Source organism: Ptychodera flava, chromosome 1 (assembly GCF_041260155.1).
Source record: "Ptychodera flava strain L36383 chromosome 1, AS_Pfla_20210202, whole genome shotgun sequence".
Taxonomy (NCBI): Eukaryota; Metazoa; Hemichordata; class Enteropneusta; family Ptychoderidae; genus Ptychodera; species Ptychodera flava.
Window position 1 is genome coordinate 30,937,796 of NC_091928.1, and position 17,590 is coordinate 30,955,385.

A 17,590-nucleotide genomic window follows, 5' to 3' on the forward strand; every position below is an offset into this window, starting at 1 on the left:
AAGATGTGTAATGATATTACGTATAATATAGATAATGGGTTACTGTACCATGTCGACAATGTCAGATTCTCTAATTTTTATTTCATTCCCTTCTGGATACATACGAATATATGTAACCCCGGTTACGATTGTGAGTCACGTGATTAGGTCTACTGCGTGTTGTTTGAGTGTGATGACACATGTGTGGAATTTCATTGATAGCGTCTTCACCCACAATGCATTGCAATGCTCTACTGATTTTCACTGCTTGAAGACAGTATTTTGGTGTGGACGTACGTTTAGGAATTATTATCCGTTTAACTACCAAGAAAAAATTCCAAGACAACGTGGTTGGTCTTTTACATGACTGTGCTTACAGGTATGTGTATTTGAATGCTTTGGTATTGAAAACAATGAACTTTTAAAAGTCTCAGAGTGTGAGACACACACCCCTGAAGTGAAACGTGGAAGGACCATGTGTTTTCCCAATTAACGTGGAAAAGTTTCTAAGTTGCTATTCTGTAGTTAGTGTTATTCCAGTAGTGATTTAGAAAGTAGTGAAGTTTTATTTAACATGTTGAAATTTGGGTTTTCTGATTTTGAAGGAAATTTTCTGTGATTCTTAGTTCTTTGTTTCAATGGAATTTTTGTACAGTGTATTTGCTATCATGTTGACTTAGTCTCATCCTGAATGAGATTGTGTAAACAGGAGGAAACGCTTACATAATTGCCATTGGTCTTTTACATGACTGTGCTTACAGAGGAGATCCAGTTAATGAATTACTGATACACTGTGTTCCTATTGTGTGGCCTGATTGAGGAGCCAGCAAGGAGTGCCTGGAATTGTTCGTGTCAATCATCAACTCATTGCTACCAGGGTTGGAATACAAAATCTCCAGGGAGGATCAGCTGGGAGGACTCTGTGTGTGTGTAACGTAGTTTCCTATTGGATAGACTGTCATCGTCATAGCAACAGGACGGACATTGACCTACAACTCGAGGAGAAACCATTGTGCAGCCATATGAACAATAGCTAAGTGAATAAACCCTAGACAACAGCCATTTTAGAATTACCTGGAACTTTATTATGGTGGATGAACTTTAGATTTTGCGCCTGGAAACTATTTTCCAGTAATACTGCGATAGGTTTTAATTATTGTAGACCAGTGTTTTATTCTTTTATTATTATTATCATTAGTAGTAGAGATTTTAGTTGTAGTGAAATAAACCTTAATATAAACTGCAACGCAAATTGTACGATAATCATTCTTTCCTGGTTTGTTGATTGTGTAATATGAACTTGGGTCGGGTTTAATTTACTGGCTAAATTTAAAGTCAGTTTAATTACCCGGTTACATATAAAAACCATGTTTTTGAAAAGGTTGTATACTCAGAAAACGTAGACTCATTGATCATGGTAAAAATCACTTCCTATGCGGTTTTTGAATATCCATGACCTTTACACCTGCCAGAGCACAATTCACCTGCCTGGGTCTAGGTCATAGTAGGGTATTAAAATTGCAATGGCTGGATGACAGAAGTTTCCTGACATTTCATTTTGCACAGATGGCGCATCAGACTGAGTTAAGATGCATTTAGATGTGTACATTGCACGTGGCGGTACAATCACAAACTGATTGACGTACGTGGAAGTGGTTTCGATATTTGAATTGTTTACATTTGAATTATTATGACAAAAGGAGAAGTGGGCTATTTTATATAGCGAAATACGAATTGGTAGCGTCACGAGAGCTTCCAACTTCAGCTGAATAACTGAAAGAAAATATTTAAATCTTTGGATACTGAATTTGTATTTTATTTTGCCATCTTTTACCATATAGAAAGAGCTGTTAACGACATCCATTACTCACACAATATGTCCATTTTCTCATTTAGGTCAAAACATAATTCTGGAATATCCTTCTTTGTAATCGTTATGCTAACATCTCACACAATTTGGTACTGTTGTATGATTTTTATCCATGACTCCATTCAAGTGCAATTTGTACAATGCTTTTATGTTCACAATTATATGGATATTCAATAAATTTGTATATAATCACTGAGAATGATTTATGACAATAAAGTTGTTTGCTGCAACTGTAACTGGGACCCAATTACGTATTTCCAGTCACTTGCGTATCATATGTATGAGTCATCCACACGCTGACAGTCTTGCCTGAAGTACGACTCATTGAAATCCTTTTAAGTTATTCCGACTGTGTATATCGTTCTGTATGACCATGACCATGGAAATGCTAAATGTCTCAGCTACTGAACTGGTCTACATCCTATATCTGAGTCGTCGCATTATTGAAGCAACAGGAGTAAGCTCAGTTGGGTTAAACTGGCAGTGGTGATGAATGGTGATGCCAGGTTAAGGTGTGAAATCGATTTTGAATCACATAGGAAAGTTTACCTAGCGATTCACGATGTGCACCTAACACTTAATAATATGTTCGTGAAAATATTATCCTTGGTGAACTTCCACTTTGCTTCAATTATTCAGTGAACGCCTAAGGATTAATCGACGTATGATAAAACCGTAACAGTTCACGACCTTTTTAAATTTACACCAGTTACACTATACATTGCAATATAATTGTCTTTTGAATCAATCACCCTGTGATAAATGTGTAAATGTTTGAAAAACGTGTAGCTCGCTGCCTGGATAACTGCCCAAGTTTCAAACAGGAAGTACGATGTCACTTATTATTTTCGCTGACTCAATGTCAGTTACTAGTATTCAACAATCTTGATTTAGGCAGGCAGGTGTACACGAGATTGTACTATTCGCGACACATAGCTAGCTATGTGGAGCTTATTGTATATCAAAATTTCGTGTATACCCGACTGCGGTGGGTTATTGCTATTATATTACGTCAACTTGTGTGTCTCTATCGTCTTATAGGTGCCCGTTTCTTGTCACTTTACCCTCCAAATGCAGAAAACTGACGTCTGAGGGTTCGAACGACGGAAACTCAGAGCCCAAGACCGAGCAATTTTATACGTTGGGATTATGTTGACAACACGCACACACAATGGTGTACTTTGTTGCAGTCTATAAAAAGCTCAGAAAGACAATATATGAACAAAGTAGTTGACGTGTCATGAATATAAAGAGTTTCAAAACATCTGAATATGTACATTCCAATCCAACTTTTCCCCACACAGAAACTGGGCAGTTTGGATTATTCATACCTATCTTAATCCTACTGTTCGTAATGTTTATGTCGTAAACACATCTATCGCACACTTTTAACACCTTTCCCGGGTTCTTGAACCCGGTTGGTCAAAATTGGCTGTTCTGGCCTTTTTGATAACCCCTCTTGAAATGCTTGGATAGTTGACTTGGAAAACAATTAAAATTAAAAGTTTCATTGTAAAAAGTGTGAAAGAGGCTCCCCACCTAACTATCCAAAATGTTTTTGTGTCGAGTTTGTGTTTGATTCGTTTCAAAAATGTGTTCCTACATTCTAATCCGATTGTTTGTGTTAATAAAAATGTTTGTTTCGCCTCGGATATTTGTAGGGAAGTTTGGATTAGTGTGTACGGTAATGTATTGTTTGTGTGGGGAAAGCTTATGGCGAGACGCAGCCGGACCTATTGTGTTACAAGTTGATAGAGTGGCCCTTTGACGCTTGCGTTTCGAAACCCGAGTGTGGTTTCTCATCAGTCGCAGTGTAGATTCTTTCCTTAGTTTGTGTTTGTGAAAAATTATTTTAATGCATTTTAGTGGTCTTGCTCTTCGAGTAGCGAGGCAAGTATATTAATGTTTGGGTCTCATTGTGAGTCCGTTTGGTGGTTCAGTTTGTTTGTTCTATGTTCCTTTACTTCAGTAAATTTTGTTTTGATTAGTGAGTCTTTTAGATTTTTGCCGAGGTTTGTGAATTTTTAGGCAATAAGTACCACTGCGGGGTACGGATTTTATGTTTTCTGGATCAAGATACTTACAAGTATCATGATCGATGTGTTTGTACTCGTACATTTTGTTTAGTAGTTCGTGTACTTTGTTTACTGTTTGTTCTGTGTCGTCACTGGCTGGTTGTGTATAATACTTAGTGTTGCGTAATTGCCTTTCGCATTCGTGTACGTATAATCTTTGTGTTGACAAAGACGAAAACCCGACCCTTGTCGAAGGGTTTTTATGGTAATTTGTCTACTGTTTGCAAGCTAGTTTATCACGATTCTTTGGGCACGCGACATGTTTTATTTCCTTGTTTGAAAGGGTATCTCTAAAAGTGAGAGTTTAGCAGCTACAGATAGCTTTCAGGTTTTTGTAGTTTTTGCTGTTCGTGGAGTCCAATTTGACTTTTCTTTGAATTGGTGTTGTTGCGATTGCGATTGTTTGTGTCTCATGATGTAGCGTAGTCACATTTTACGAACAGCACAAATACAAAAACCTGAAAGCTATCTGAAGCTGCTAAACTCGCACTTCTAGAGATACCCTTTCAAACAAGGAAACAAAACATGTCGCGTGCCCAAAGAATCGCGATAAACCAGCTTGCAAACAGTAGACAAATTACACGGTGCCTTGGGGCAGCTTCTTCTACGTTGCACGTTGCACACCCTCTCAAAACCTTGTCACTCGCCTATATATTTTTATTGAGTAAATGCGAATGTATTTTCAACAAGAGGAGACTCGCAGTCCAGTTGCTGTGATGTACTTTAAGAAAAATTAAGACGTTTACAGGAAAATTCAGTTTAGGCTACCCTCGGCTTTTCAAGTAACCGCGAGTTACTGGTAGTGTAGCTTTCTTTGAATTGGTGTTGTTGCGATTGTTTGGTCTCATGATGTAGCGTAGTCACATTTTACGAACAGCACAAAATACAAAAACCTGAAAGCTATCTGAAGCTGCTAAACTCGCACTTCTAGAGAACTCTTTCAAACAAGGAAACAAAACATGTCGCGTGCCCAAAGAATCGCGATAAACCAGCTTGCAAACAGTAGACAAATTACACGGTGCCTTAGGGCAGCTTTCACGTTGCACACCCTCTCAAAACCTTGTCACTCACCTATATATTTTTATTGAGTAAATGCGAATGTATTTTCAAAGAGGAGACTCGCAGTCCAGTTGCTGTGATGTACTTAAGAAAAATTAAGACGTTACAGGAAAAATCAGTTGAGGCTACCCTCGGCTTTTCAAGTAACCGCGAGTTACTGGTAGTGGTAGCCTGCGGTACGGTAACTTATGCACTCAAATACGATCACGGACGTACCACGCACGTACAAATACCACGATAGTAAGCTTACGATGTTGTGTGGGCCGCTGTGTGCATGTTTCATTCACAGCGTTACCGACGAACATATCACTGCACACGGGCACGAGCTTTAATAGGCGGCTTCAAATTGTCCCTTTCCAATGAACGTTAGTGTTGTATTTGTAGTGACATGTGTGGAACCAAATAATTTGTCATGCTTTGTAAAGAGTAAGTGACATATGTGGAACCAACAAATTTGTCCGCATGCTTTGTAAAGAGTAATTTAATTCATTGCTCTCGTGTGGGGAGTTCTCAACCTGATGTAATCGCAAATCCTCAGATTTCCATCTGATATAAGTATGTACGTACACAAGAAAAGTAAACTCATGAATTTTAATAGACGGGGTGGTTAAGACCAATTTCATTCAAATTGGTCACAGCCACCCCGTCTAAGTCTGTGTGGGGAAAAGTTGTCATGATCAACTTAAGGGAAACTATTTTGGTACTTTAGTTGCCTGTGCCCCGGATCAAAACCAGGCAAAATTGCATGTACTACACTGTCATCACAAGGTAAAACATGGTTAAAGTTACTAGTTTTTTCATGTTATGATACCGCAGTGAAATGATAGAAGTAGACAGTACTGTGTTTACCCGGTCAAAGTTTGCCCCCAATATTTCACCCTACTTTACCCACCCCGGCAAAGAGAGGCAAATTAGCTTTTTGGTACAGTGGAATGCGCATGCTTCACAACACAGTCAGATATCTGTACGATCAGTATCTCCTGCAGATTCAATCAAATTTGGTGCAGTGATTTCGGAGTTATATGACAAATTACAAAACTTATCAAATATGCAAATGAGCTATTGTAATTTGACACTGCCCGATGCTTCTCAGTACAATTAGATGTCTATCAGATCAATATTTGTAGTAGGTATCATTTAATTTGGTAAAGGAATTCGGGAGTTATAAAATTTATTAAGTATGCAAATGAGCAGATAATCGGCATGACACTCTCAGTATGATCATAGTGTTCTGAGATTGTGTCAAGTTTCATGAATTTTTTTTGCAGTATTTCTATATATATGACGACACTGCCATTACTGTCTCCATAGGAAACCATTATATGAGAAAAGATATTTCATAATTTCATTAATATGCAAGCCACACTTATCAAAATCTAATAAGTTTTTGCCATTAGCATATGGTACCAGTCTACTAAATCTGACTTGAATCCGTTCAGGCGTTTTTGAGTTATCGTGTAAACAGACTAACAGACAAACAGACAGACACAAATACACACATGGACAGATAGACATCGCTACGACATCGGCTCACGTGTGTTACCACGTTGGCTAACAACGACGCTATGCGCGATTGATTTATAAGGCGGAGTAAAAATGCAATGTAACCTTTATCCTATTACGTATTTCCGGTCACCTGGTTAGCTTTATCGTTGACTTATTTACACATTCCTATAGTCTTGTCTGAAGTACAGCTTATTCAGTTCCTCTAACGGATTCCGGCATATGTATGTTGCTCTCAACACAACGACAAGGATAATGGAGCTGCTTAATATGTCAATCATTGAACTGATCTACATCTTTGGTCTTAATTGTCACATAATTCGAGTTACAGGAGTCAACTCAGGTAGGTTTAACTTGTCAGAAATACATGCACGACAGTTTTAATATGTGTCAGATAGTAAAATCCATATAGAAATAGAAAAGGAACATGAGCCAAGCTTGTCTTGCGGTACAATATTGCGCTTTATTACTAATGGGCCTTTTTTATCAGATCTCAGAGCAAACTTAGAACTATATTTTGATTCAGTTTTGGTGGGTACTGCAAAACTAGGCTTAATATGAGAATAACCGTTACGAAATGTGCAAACATTGCAAATCGTTTGTCCAAAAGAGACACGCCGGCTAATGCGTGACTGCCCGAGGAGAAGAGGAAGTACACGGCGTCGTTTGTTATGTTCCATATTCGACAGTTACAATACTAAACGCATTTCATTCAACTATACATGAAGGTCCATCACGCATTCCGAGTGCGTGTTGTTTGTCAGCATCCATGATCGGCCGCTCTGATGAGCGATCTATCCTCATGATTGCTTTAAAAACACAGAGGATCCAAATCGTCTAATAGGGTTGATTAACGACTTTGGTCTTTACTGTTTTTTTTCGCTGTCATTTTTACTTCATGTCTTACTTTCTCTGTTACCCTGTACAACCCTAAACTTTGTCAAATTGTCGACCTTAATCCGCCATAGGCCAGAGCTTCACCCGCTCACGTTCTTAAAGGTTCGTGGCTCGAACCGAATCGATGTAATTCTATGCGGGTACGCATATTGTCTACTCCACGATACAGAAATGCAAACATGAGTTACTAATGATGTTTGCTAGGGAATGTGAGCTATTCGATGTCTGTAAACACTTTCATTGGATTGCATAAATAATGTATTCATTATTATAATCTAAAACAAATCATAGGTGGCCTCACATCACCGTGGTGGATCTAAACGTAAACTTTAAAAACATGCACTGTAGCTAACATTGTCAGAAAGAAACACTGGAAAAATTAAAGAACCAGTCTCTTCTCAAAAATCATGTTGGAATACAGTATTTAGATCACCAACCAAGTCTGAACATGTGTAAACTAAATTGTTAATGTTGGCAATTGATTTCTTGCCCTGACCAGAATTCACATTTTAACAATAACGGAGCATTTTATACATATAGGCGATGAATTAACTAGCAAAATAGTCAGTATTTCAACATCCTTTAGTGAGTAGAGGAAGAAGATACGATTGACAAACAAACCTAAAGTAATGAAATCATCAAAAGTTCAGATACTAGATGAACTGTGCACAATTGTGTATGCAACTCACAGTTCATCCTCACAGAGAGGTCGCATTCACATGGATAAATATTATCAACGTGTTCATCAGATTTCTTGCCATTTTATAATATCAAAAAATAAACAAAATACATTTAAAATAAATAGTGGACAGTAGGTGAAGATACTTCCCACTGTTTTAAATTGTGCTTCACTGCTTTTAATGGAATAATATAGTGATTAAAGGAAGCACGCCAAGTATTGGGCCCTTTAAAACAATAAGTACTCTGCGAAAAACTTAGCTTGTAATAACATCAAACTATATAGCTTCTGAAAGTTAAGACATGTTGACTGCTATTATCTGTATTTTGACATCCTTTTTAGCCCACGTATTCACACACGTGGGCTAATGTCATCGTGAAATCTGTCTGTTGCTCCGTGTGTGTGTGTGTGTGTGTGTGTGTGTGTGGTGTGTGTGTGTGTGTAGAGAGAGGTGGTGGTGGTGTGTGTGTCTGTGTGTCTGTTTACATGATAACTCAAAAACGCCTGAACAGATTCAAGTCAGATTTGGTAGACAGGTACCATATGCTACTTGCAAGAACTGATTAGATTTTGTTTAGTGTTATGAAGTTATGCAATATCATTTTTTTTCATATAATGATTTCCCTATGGAGACGGTAATGACAGTGTCGACATATATCAAGAAATACTGCACAAAATTTCATGAAACTTTTCACAGATGACAATCTCAGAACATTATGATGGTACTGTGAGTGTCATGTCAATTATCTGCTCATTTGCATATTTAATGAACTTTTGTAATTAGTGACATAACTCTGAAATTCCTGCACCAAATTTGATGATAAATGCAACAAATATTGATCTGATATATATCTAATTGTACTGAGAAGCATTGGGCTTTGTCATTTGCATATTTTATGACGTTTTGTAATTAGTCATATAACTCCGAAATAACTCCACTAAATTTTATGATATCTGCTGCAGATAATGGTCTGACAGATATCTAACTGTGGTGTAAATCTTTCAGCAGTGTGAAGTTAGTTAAGGGTTCATTTGCATATTTATTGAACTTTATAATATAACAGATATCCGATTGTTCTTATTCCACACCTCACACGGCTGTCGATTATATTGGTATGAATTGGGTTTTTTTGACAGGAATATTGAGAAAAAAAACATAATACAATAAATCCTCGTCAAAATAGTTACCTGGCAGTAGACTGGCATACACGTCTAGTCTTATCAGTAGTCTGTCTTCCACTCCGCGTCGTGTGCTCAATTGAACTGCTGTCAGAATATACAATGTCTGTCTTTGTTCTTGTGTTTTGGTAAGTGATTATCCTGAGGTCTGCAAATGTTGCGTAACATCTCCTTGCTCGTTGTTTTGTCACTTTAAAATGAGACAGGTCAAAGGTACAATTGTTTTACACAACTTCATAACAGTCAAAAAGTATGCAGTAATTCATGTCATACTGTATTATTTCATGCGTCCAGTATTGTCTGATAAATGTCAATACATGTCGAGTCATCAGCAGTCAATTTCAATGCTTGATAACTAAGTTTGTAATTTTGTCAAACTCAAAATCTGTACAAGTCATTTGCATATAACACGTCATTCCTTCCATTCAGGGGTCACATTAGCAGGTCAAGTTGTTCTGTTGAGTAAATGCTAAAATTTTCTAGTCTGTTTACTGGATATCCAACATTCTGTGAAGCGTACTACTATTAATGAACCTGTTGTAAAACACGTGAGCACATTCAGTTCACATCTGGTTTCCATAAGTACCACATGACAACTAATAAAATAACCTCTTAAAATCAGGGTTTTTTCTTCTCCGGTAAAAATCACTGCAGTGTTTTTAGTTGGACTTTGCTTGATCCAAAGGTGTTTACAAATCCTGCAAAATATGTCTGCGATTTTTGTATGAGGCTTTAGATCGTTTTCTATGACTCGACATCTTATTTCGACTTGCCTTTGACCAACTGTCTTACACCATTAAATGTATGTAACAAAAAAACTAGTGCAGATAAAAAGAAATTTGAGACAAAATTTGAGTTCGTTGTTTCCAATAGTTGGCGAAGTTATTTCTAGGTGAAACACTCCTGTTTTTGTACAGCAGAGGGTAAAGACCCATTTTATTCAAATTGATTGTCACATGAAACATTTTACAAAATACACATGGTGGAATGCAATAATAGAGTTTGCCATAGCTTAAAAGCCGACGACAATAACATTTTAAATACTAAATTTATTTTTAAATTAGGGCTTCTGTATTAAATGGTAAGCGTGACGAATCGTTTCCTAGTTATCTGTAAAATATGTGTTTAAATCTTAGTGTTGAGATTCAAAATGTACCTGGCACCACTGATTAAAGCCATATTTGACCCGATGTCAAGCGCTCGATTAATTGGTCAATGGTTTTCATATTAAGACGTTCACCAGGATGGTTAAAATTCCCTTACGTACATGTAGAATGCACCCGAGGACAGATATTTGGACTCACAAATTTTATAAATTATGTTCCGATTTACCTAAATTGTTGGGCTCAGCATTAAATTTGCACCATCCTATTTTTTCGAACATAGGAAAGTTTCCCTTTCTTTATGGAGTTAACACAAATATAGCGGAGATTATAAATTGCAAATATCGGTACTGTTTCTCTGGCATCAAACCTTACACGGTGACACCTGATTTTTATTCTTTATTGGGGAAGAGAGATGTTCCAGGTTCATTGAGGAAAGTTTGAGCAAAAGCGTAAGTCTTCCACTTTCACTACCCCATCGATTTTAAGTTTAAAAAAGGAAAATGCTAAAAACATCCATGTATAAGGAAAGTCCGATTGTCTCCACAGTGTATATGGTCAGTTCATCTATTCCACCAAGCCAGTCTTAATGAACTACTAAATGTATACGAAATCAATAAATGGAACTTACCAGAAAATATGAAGAAATAGACTAGTTACTGTACCAGAAAATCTTGTGAGATAATGCGGCAACCCCACAGCAAGTGCAGTACTTATCGAGTATCAGTTACTAATCATCAAGTATTATTTCCCAAATACACATCTGCGAGGTGGATCGGAAAGAGTAAGATTGGTAAATGGACGAAATCGTTATGAAGGCCGCGTAGAGGTCAAACTGAAGGCATCACTTTGGACACCTGTGTGCCAAGCTGGGTGGGATTTACATATCTCAAACATACTATGTAGAGAGTTAGGTAAGAAAGTTTGGTTAGTATTAACTTGTTAGTATTAACTTGCTCAGACAGCACTTATACCGTTTAGTGTCTAGTTGCCTAACCGTAATGGAAAATAGCGTAAAGATGGATGCAGTGGGACTTTACCAGCTCTGAAACACGGACTTCAAATATGTAAGAAATATCTGGTGTGTTAAGGGCATTGAATCTTAACGTTTTCAGAATTTGCTGAAGAAAACATATCTTTACTGTGCGAAATGTGTTAATGCTGTAAGTTATTGTCTGATGTGTTAGCATGACCATTTCTACAGTTGTACATTTCATCGTTTGAGTTCGTAGGACGCAATGGAGCTATGAAGTTCAGTAGAGACAACGGTGCTCTCACTAGCGATCCGCGTGAACGAATACTGAATGTCGACTGTAATCAGGACAAAACGTCAATAATTGATTGTGAATATACATCCAGCGGAACGTGTCGTAACGCGGCCACAACGAAATGTAACTGTAAGTAAAAATTACTGTCAGTGCAATCGTACATAACCTAATGGTTTTTGGCCGAATGTTTTGGATCAACGACGTACATTATTTTTACTGTTTGCGCAATTTTCAGTGCTAAAAAGGGGGATCTTCATGAGTAAGTTCTTCGAATAAAAAGAGAATAAAGTACTATTCGAAAAAATCCACATGCAATGATACACGGAGTAGTAAACATATCAGTCATCTCCATTTCATTATACTTTGCCTCGTGTAGACGATGGCTACCTTGGTTGCTACAAGGACAAAAGTCATGATCCAATACTGCCAGGAGAGCCGGAAATCATCCAACGGATGACGATACAGTCGTGTTTAGACTTCTGCAGAAGCCTTGATATGCATTATGCGGGTTTAAAGCTATCTAATGAATGCTACTGTGGAAAGCAAGACAGCGATTATGAGCGACACGGCATTGCGTTATATTCATGCACTACAGAGTGTGAAGGAGATGAGTCTCAAACCTGTGGAGGAGATACTGCAATATCGATATATAAAAGTAAGACTTTAAAGCTCAAAGAAATAGCCATACGTAGATTCGGTGCTGTTATCATCGTCGTCTTTGCTGACATTATGTCGTTGTTTAATATTTGTTGTCGAATAAGATTAAATAAATCACATTTAAATTATATGTATAATAATGTAAATAAATATAATATATATATATATATATATATATATATATATATATATATATATATATATATATATATATATATAACTTTATCTAGTCTGAATTTGTTGCAGCGTCACTCGGTGCCTGTGGAGGCGCAATTGAAAATTGTAGTACGATCTACTCTCCTGGATTTCCCGCTCAGAGCTGGAAAAGACTTAATTGTTCGTGGACATCACAACTCCAGTCGAAACTGCGATCGAACTGAAACTTGGCTTCAAAGACACAAAAGATATATTTTATATCAACGAAAACATATTCGGTCTTGAACGCAAAGTCGTCGTGATGGAAAACACAGTCATGACATCTTGTTCAAATGAAGTTCACTTTTCGTCATATGGAGATGGAACGGGTGGTGTTTTTGCACTAGAATTTAAGGGTATGGTAATGTTTTACACATCCATGGCAGTGTCCTTACTTTAAAGCAAGAGAACATACGCATTGACAGATTCATTTTGATTGCTGATTCTGAAGTCAATTTGGCAGAAAACAACGACCCTCCCTCACCACTCCATTGTATATAGAAGGCGCCGTTGAAACCTTAATGTTTAATTATCAATGTAGATGAATTGATACATTAAATTGGAAAAAAGAGGCTTCGTTTCTATCATAACTGCAGAACATGAAAAGTGAAATTTGGCATGCCTGCTAACGGCCTGCGGCACGGGGCAGGCGGCCCGTGGCGCTTGAATTAGGTTTAACCGTTCTGGTCGGCCGACAGTCGCCTCACTACATATGAACCCATGCTACAGAAGACTGTTCAAATTTTGCTCTTTGCAAGAGCCAATCAGGTTGCCCCGAAGACGATTTATATGTGGCTGTGATGTGCGTTCGCAGTTTCCGTTGCTTTATTTTGACTTGACATGGGCAGACTGAAAACCGATCTCGTGTAAACTGACGTTGTTGATATTTGTTGACATTGCTAGATATCTTGCATTTATAAGTGTTAGCAATTAACTGCTGGTGTTATCAGTGACTTTGTGGTATCACAGCAAATATACTCCGCAGGGTTATTAAGCTGGTTTTTTCAATCTGTCGTCTGATCTGGACGATTCGCGAGATTTGAACGCGATCTTCGATACAGTATTTCATATGTAATGATGCGACTGTCAGCTAACGAGAACATCAAAGAATATGCATACTTTTAGGAGGAAACGCCGTCATCTTTACATCTGATATTAATCAGATTTGTTGAAATCATTTGCATGTGTTGCTGTGTTTAAGTTGCTGTATGTTTTGTTTTCTAATTCTGATTTTAATCAGATTGGATTTAAACGCACATCCAGAACATTGCTATCTCGCATCATGCATATCATTCTTCATATTTGTATAAGCACCAAAGATTACATTGCAGTTGCGTTGACCGATTCCATTCTCCCTTTCAATTGCACAAGAAAAATCATCACAGGCTTACAGATAATCACAAGTCACTTGTAAAGTTTACTAAATGTTGCGTTGATTTAGGTTAACGGGTAAGGGTGTAGTTACTCATCAAAGAGTCAAACAAGGAGAATATTCAGTTCATATCCGGTTTGTTGTTGTTGTTGTCACTCTTCGATAGGCGTTGCACAACATTGTAGACAACCCTCTGCTTTAGAAGAAGAATACAGAGAAAAAGGACACTTTGATGTGACTGATTTCTGTCCATTGCAAGGGAAAAATTTATCCATTCAATGCATAACCGGGTACAGTTTGGCGTCTGTTCATTACACCATCACGTGTTTAGAAAATGGATCATGGAGCAACACCTTTCCTGAGTGTTCAAGTAGGTGCCAAAAAAACAAACAAAAGAATTTTACTAATGGAGCGCCGTACCTCTTGTAGATTGACGTACAAATGCACTATGTTAGAGTTTAACAATCACTGCTGGCATTATTACATTTGGATGAACCTGTAGGAATATTCATTAGATCGCACTTTGTAATCGTTAAAATATAAACTCCATTCTAACACAATAAAGCAGACATTTCTCTAATTAGAGAAACCCTATATTGATTCTTCACTAAGATGATCACAACCGTAATGCTAAACACTTAATGTTTCCTTCCCTGTCTTCAGTCATCGATTGTGGTGATCCCGGTAACGTTGATAACGCCAGCAGAGAAGCCACGTCTTACACATACCAAAGTATCGTGAATTACACATGTCACTATGGGTTTACTGGTGAAGGCAGCATAACATGCATAGCAAATGGAAGATGGACAGAGAAGCCAAGATGTAAAGGTGCATAATTACATTTTGACTGACTTTCATTTTTATACTCGCATAATGTTGTATGCAGCGCCAAAATGGGAATCATATGGCATCAGCTGGATGCACCTACTGCATGGAAATTCTGCAAAATTTAACTTTTCACGAGTTTCAGTGATTTACAGCGTCATTAGCTGTAACCTTTGAAGACGTATTCACTGTTGTTGCTTTGTATGACACTGAACAGTTCTTTTACTGCACCCAAATATTTATAAAATATATTACTGTTTACATTTGAATTCTAGTCAGGACCAGAACTAACTTGTCAATAATGCAGTATACACAAAGCTCAACAATTTAGAGCAAGACCCTATAAATGACACAAAACTATTTAAAATAATCAGAAATTATGGTCCTGACTCTTCACATATATTTCCTGAATACAATTAAATAAGAGATGGACAAAAAAAGAAACAGATAAAGGTTACAAAAAATAATTTTAAAATCATTACAATATTGGGAAAGGTTATGTAACCATCGTGCGGCCAATGTCTCTATGGTGACATCATAATGTACAATTGTCATAGTGTTGTTAATAGTTCGCTGTATAAAACAGACGCAAACAAAGATAGCAAAGGTCCTATGGAATTGCGTTCTACTTGTCATATTATAAATGTTATTTTATCAAAGGCAGGTAGACTGTAGCTTGATGTTTTCAGTCATCGACTGTGGCGACTCAGGTTTTGTTGATAATGCCGAGAGAGAGGTATTTTCTCAAACATACCAAACCAATGTGAAGTACAAGTGCCATGATGGGTAATGGGGGTGGTAACATAACATGTTCTATGAGTGGTACTTGGACTGAAAATTACAATGCACAGGTAGAGATTAATACAGAAGCTCAACATCTTCAATAATTCCACGTCGATTAAGATTGGAAGTTTAGCTGTACTCTACGTCTATCATTATACTTTTGATATTTCTTTTCAAACGTAATCCCTGAAAATGGAGATATTATTGCAAGAAGGGTTGAGGAAATTGTACTAGCCTGGCCTTGCACTTTTAAAAGATGACGTTCCAAATTATGCTGTACAATACTTATCAAAAACTCGTTTTTATGCGGTACTACCGTCCACTAGTATAATTTCATGACAAGGACATACTGCATATCATATAGTAGAGTCGACGATCTGAAAGTTACTCAAAATATGTTAGCAAGCCTGAAAACCTATATCTTACTACATGTATTATACTGAACTGGCCCTTTGGGCGAGTGTGTTGAGTATACAAAATACGGTGACATTCTATATATGTGAATCTCAACTCATGTACGTGCAAACGTCCCGTAGATGGTTCGTTAATCCTTTGACGTTTATATGACACCTATAATTTAGTAATAGATTCTTGTTTATGACAGAGTAATGCTATTTTCAGAATCATACCTCAACTTTTTATATTTGAGAATCGATTGCTTTATAACCATGTTTTTCAGACGTTAAGTTCCGCATATATTTGTCGTATAATATTCGAATAGTTGTAATTTAACAAGGAGCGACAACTAACTGACGCGTGTTCAACGGTTCATTACGATGACATATTATTAAAGGACAAAGTCGGCAATTTTATATGAATTATGTTTGATGCGAGATACTACTTACATTGTTTGACATGTTGAAATATATTGAATGAATGGGTGACTTTGCATATATGCTATCCCGGTTTCAGACAAATTAAATGAAACCATCCCGAATATGAATTAATTGTAATGACATTTAATTCATTTTCACGATGATTTCATGTATCGTGTCTAGAACAGAGGTGGAATATATGCATGGTCACCCATTCATCTAGTATCTTTCAACATGACAAACAATGTATGTTGTATCTCGTAAGTCTGTAAGTGTTGTGATTTATGTTGTACAACTAACATACTACAATTTTTCATGGTTTGCAAACAACGAAAATTACAATTTTACATTTCCCAATGTGAAGTGTGATAGTTGCCTTATCAGTTATCGCATCACTATTCGTAATAAGTAACCATGGAAGTATACTGTTGCTTACTTCTGGCAGAGAGATACAAAAATGTCACACTAATTTATAGCTATTCAGACGCAGAAATAATACTCTTTCTTGGATTTGTATGATACATTCATTTTCCAGAAGCCCACGTATATTGATATATTTTTAAATTACACACATATCTGACTGTTCCTTTTTTTCTCCTTTGTCAATGTTAGCTACGCCAACATATAATGCTTTTATCTTACCTCATATAATGTACTGTTTGGAAATCTGGGAAACACTTATTTCAGCTATTTAGAGCCAATTTTTCGCCTTCAGAAACGGGTGTTCGCTCAATTACCTTTTCTCATTTCATTGCTCATTCCGAACCTCTGTTTTACAAACTGAATATTTTAGATATCTACAAACTGAGTAAATATTGTACTTGTATGTTTGTTTATGATTTGAAACATAACAATCTTCCTCATACAGTTGAACACTATTTTGAGATTCCAAAGCACTCGTATCCAACACGATTAACACAAGTTGAAAATTTTCGTATTCCAGGCTCAAATTTGACAATTTCACAACATCATATATTAGGTATGCAGCTGTGAAACACTGGAATTCGCTGCCTGACTATCTCAAACAATTGTCAAGTAGACAAGTTTTCAAGTCTGCATTGAAACATCACTTACTGAATTTACATTAAATCTGTGTTTGTTTCTATCCTCCATCACACTTAAGCTTGTACCGAATAGTTATTAGTATACTCACGGGCCATGAACTCGACTAGTCCTTTTAGACTATTTTCATGGCCCTCACCAGATTTTACAATATTGCAATGTTCTTTTCTTTTCTTTGACTTTGTACGATTTCAGTAATACACAGTTTTCTGATAATTTTCATTATTGTACATACTGTGAAGCATCTGGTGAAATAAAGCATTCATTCA

General features: G+C 36.9%; 1 long non-coding RNA gene across 1 annotated transcript; it reads left to right on the forward strand.

Annotated features, from left to right (window-relative positions):
- Positions 1-11,579: 11,579 nt before the first annotated feature.
- On the forward strand, positions 11,580-14,200 carry LOC139135090 (uncharacterized). Its single transcript, XR_011552930.1, has 4 exons — positions 11,580-11,741; positions 11,989-12,267; positions 12,516-12,820; positions 14,003-14,200. It is a non-coding gene; the product is annotated as an uncharacterized lncRNA (long non-coding RNA).
- The last annotated feature ends 3,390 nt before the right edge of the window (positions 14,201-17,590 follow it).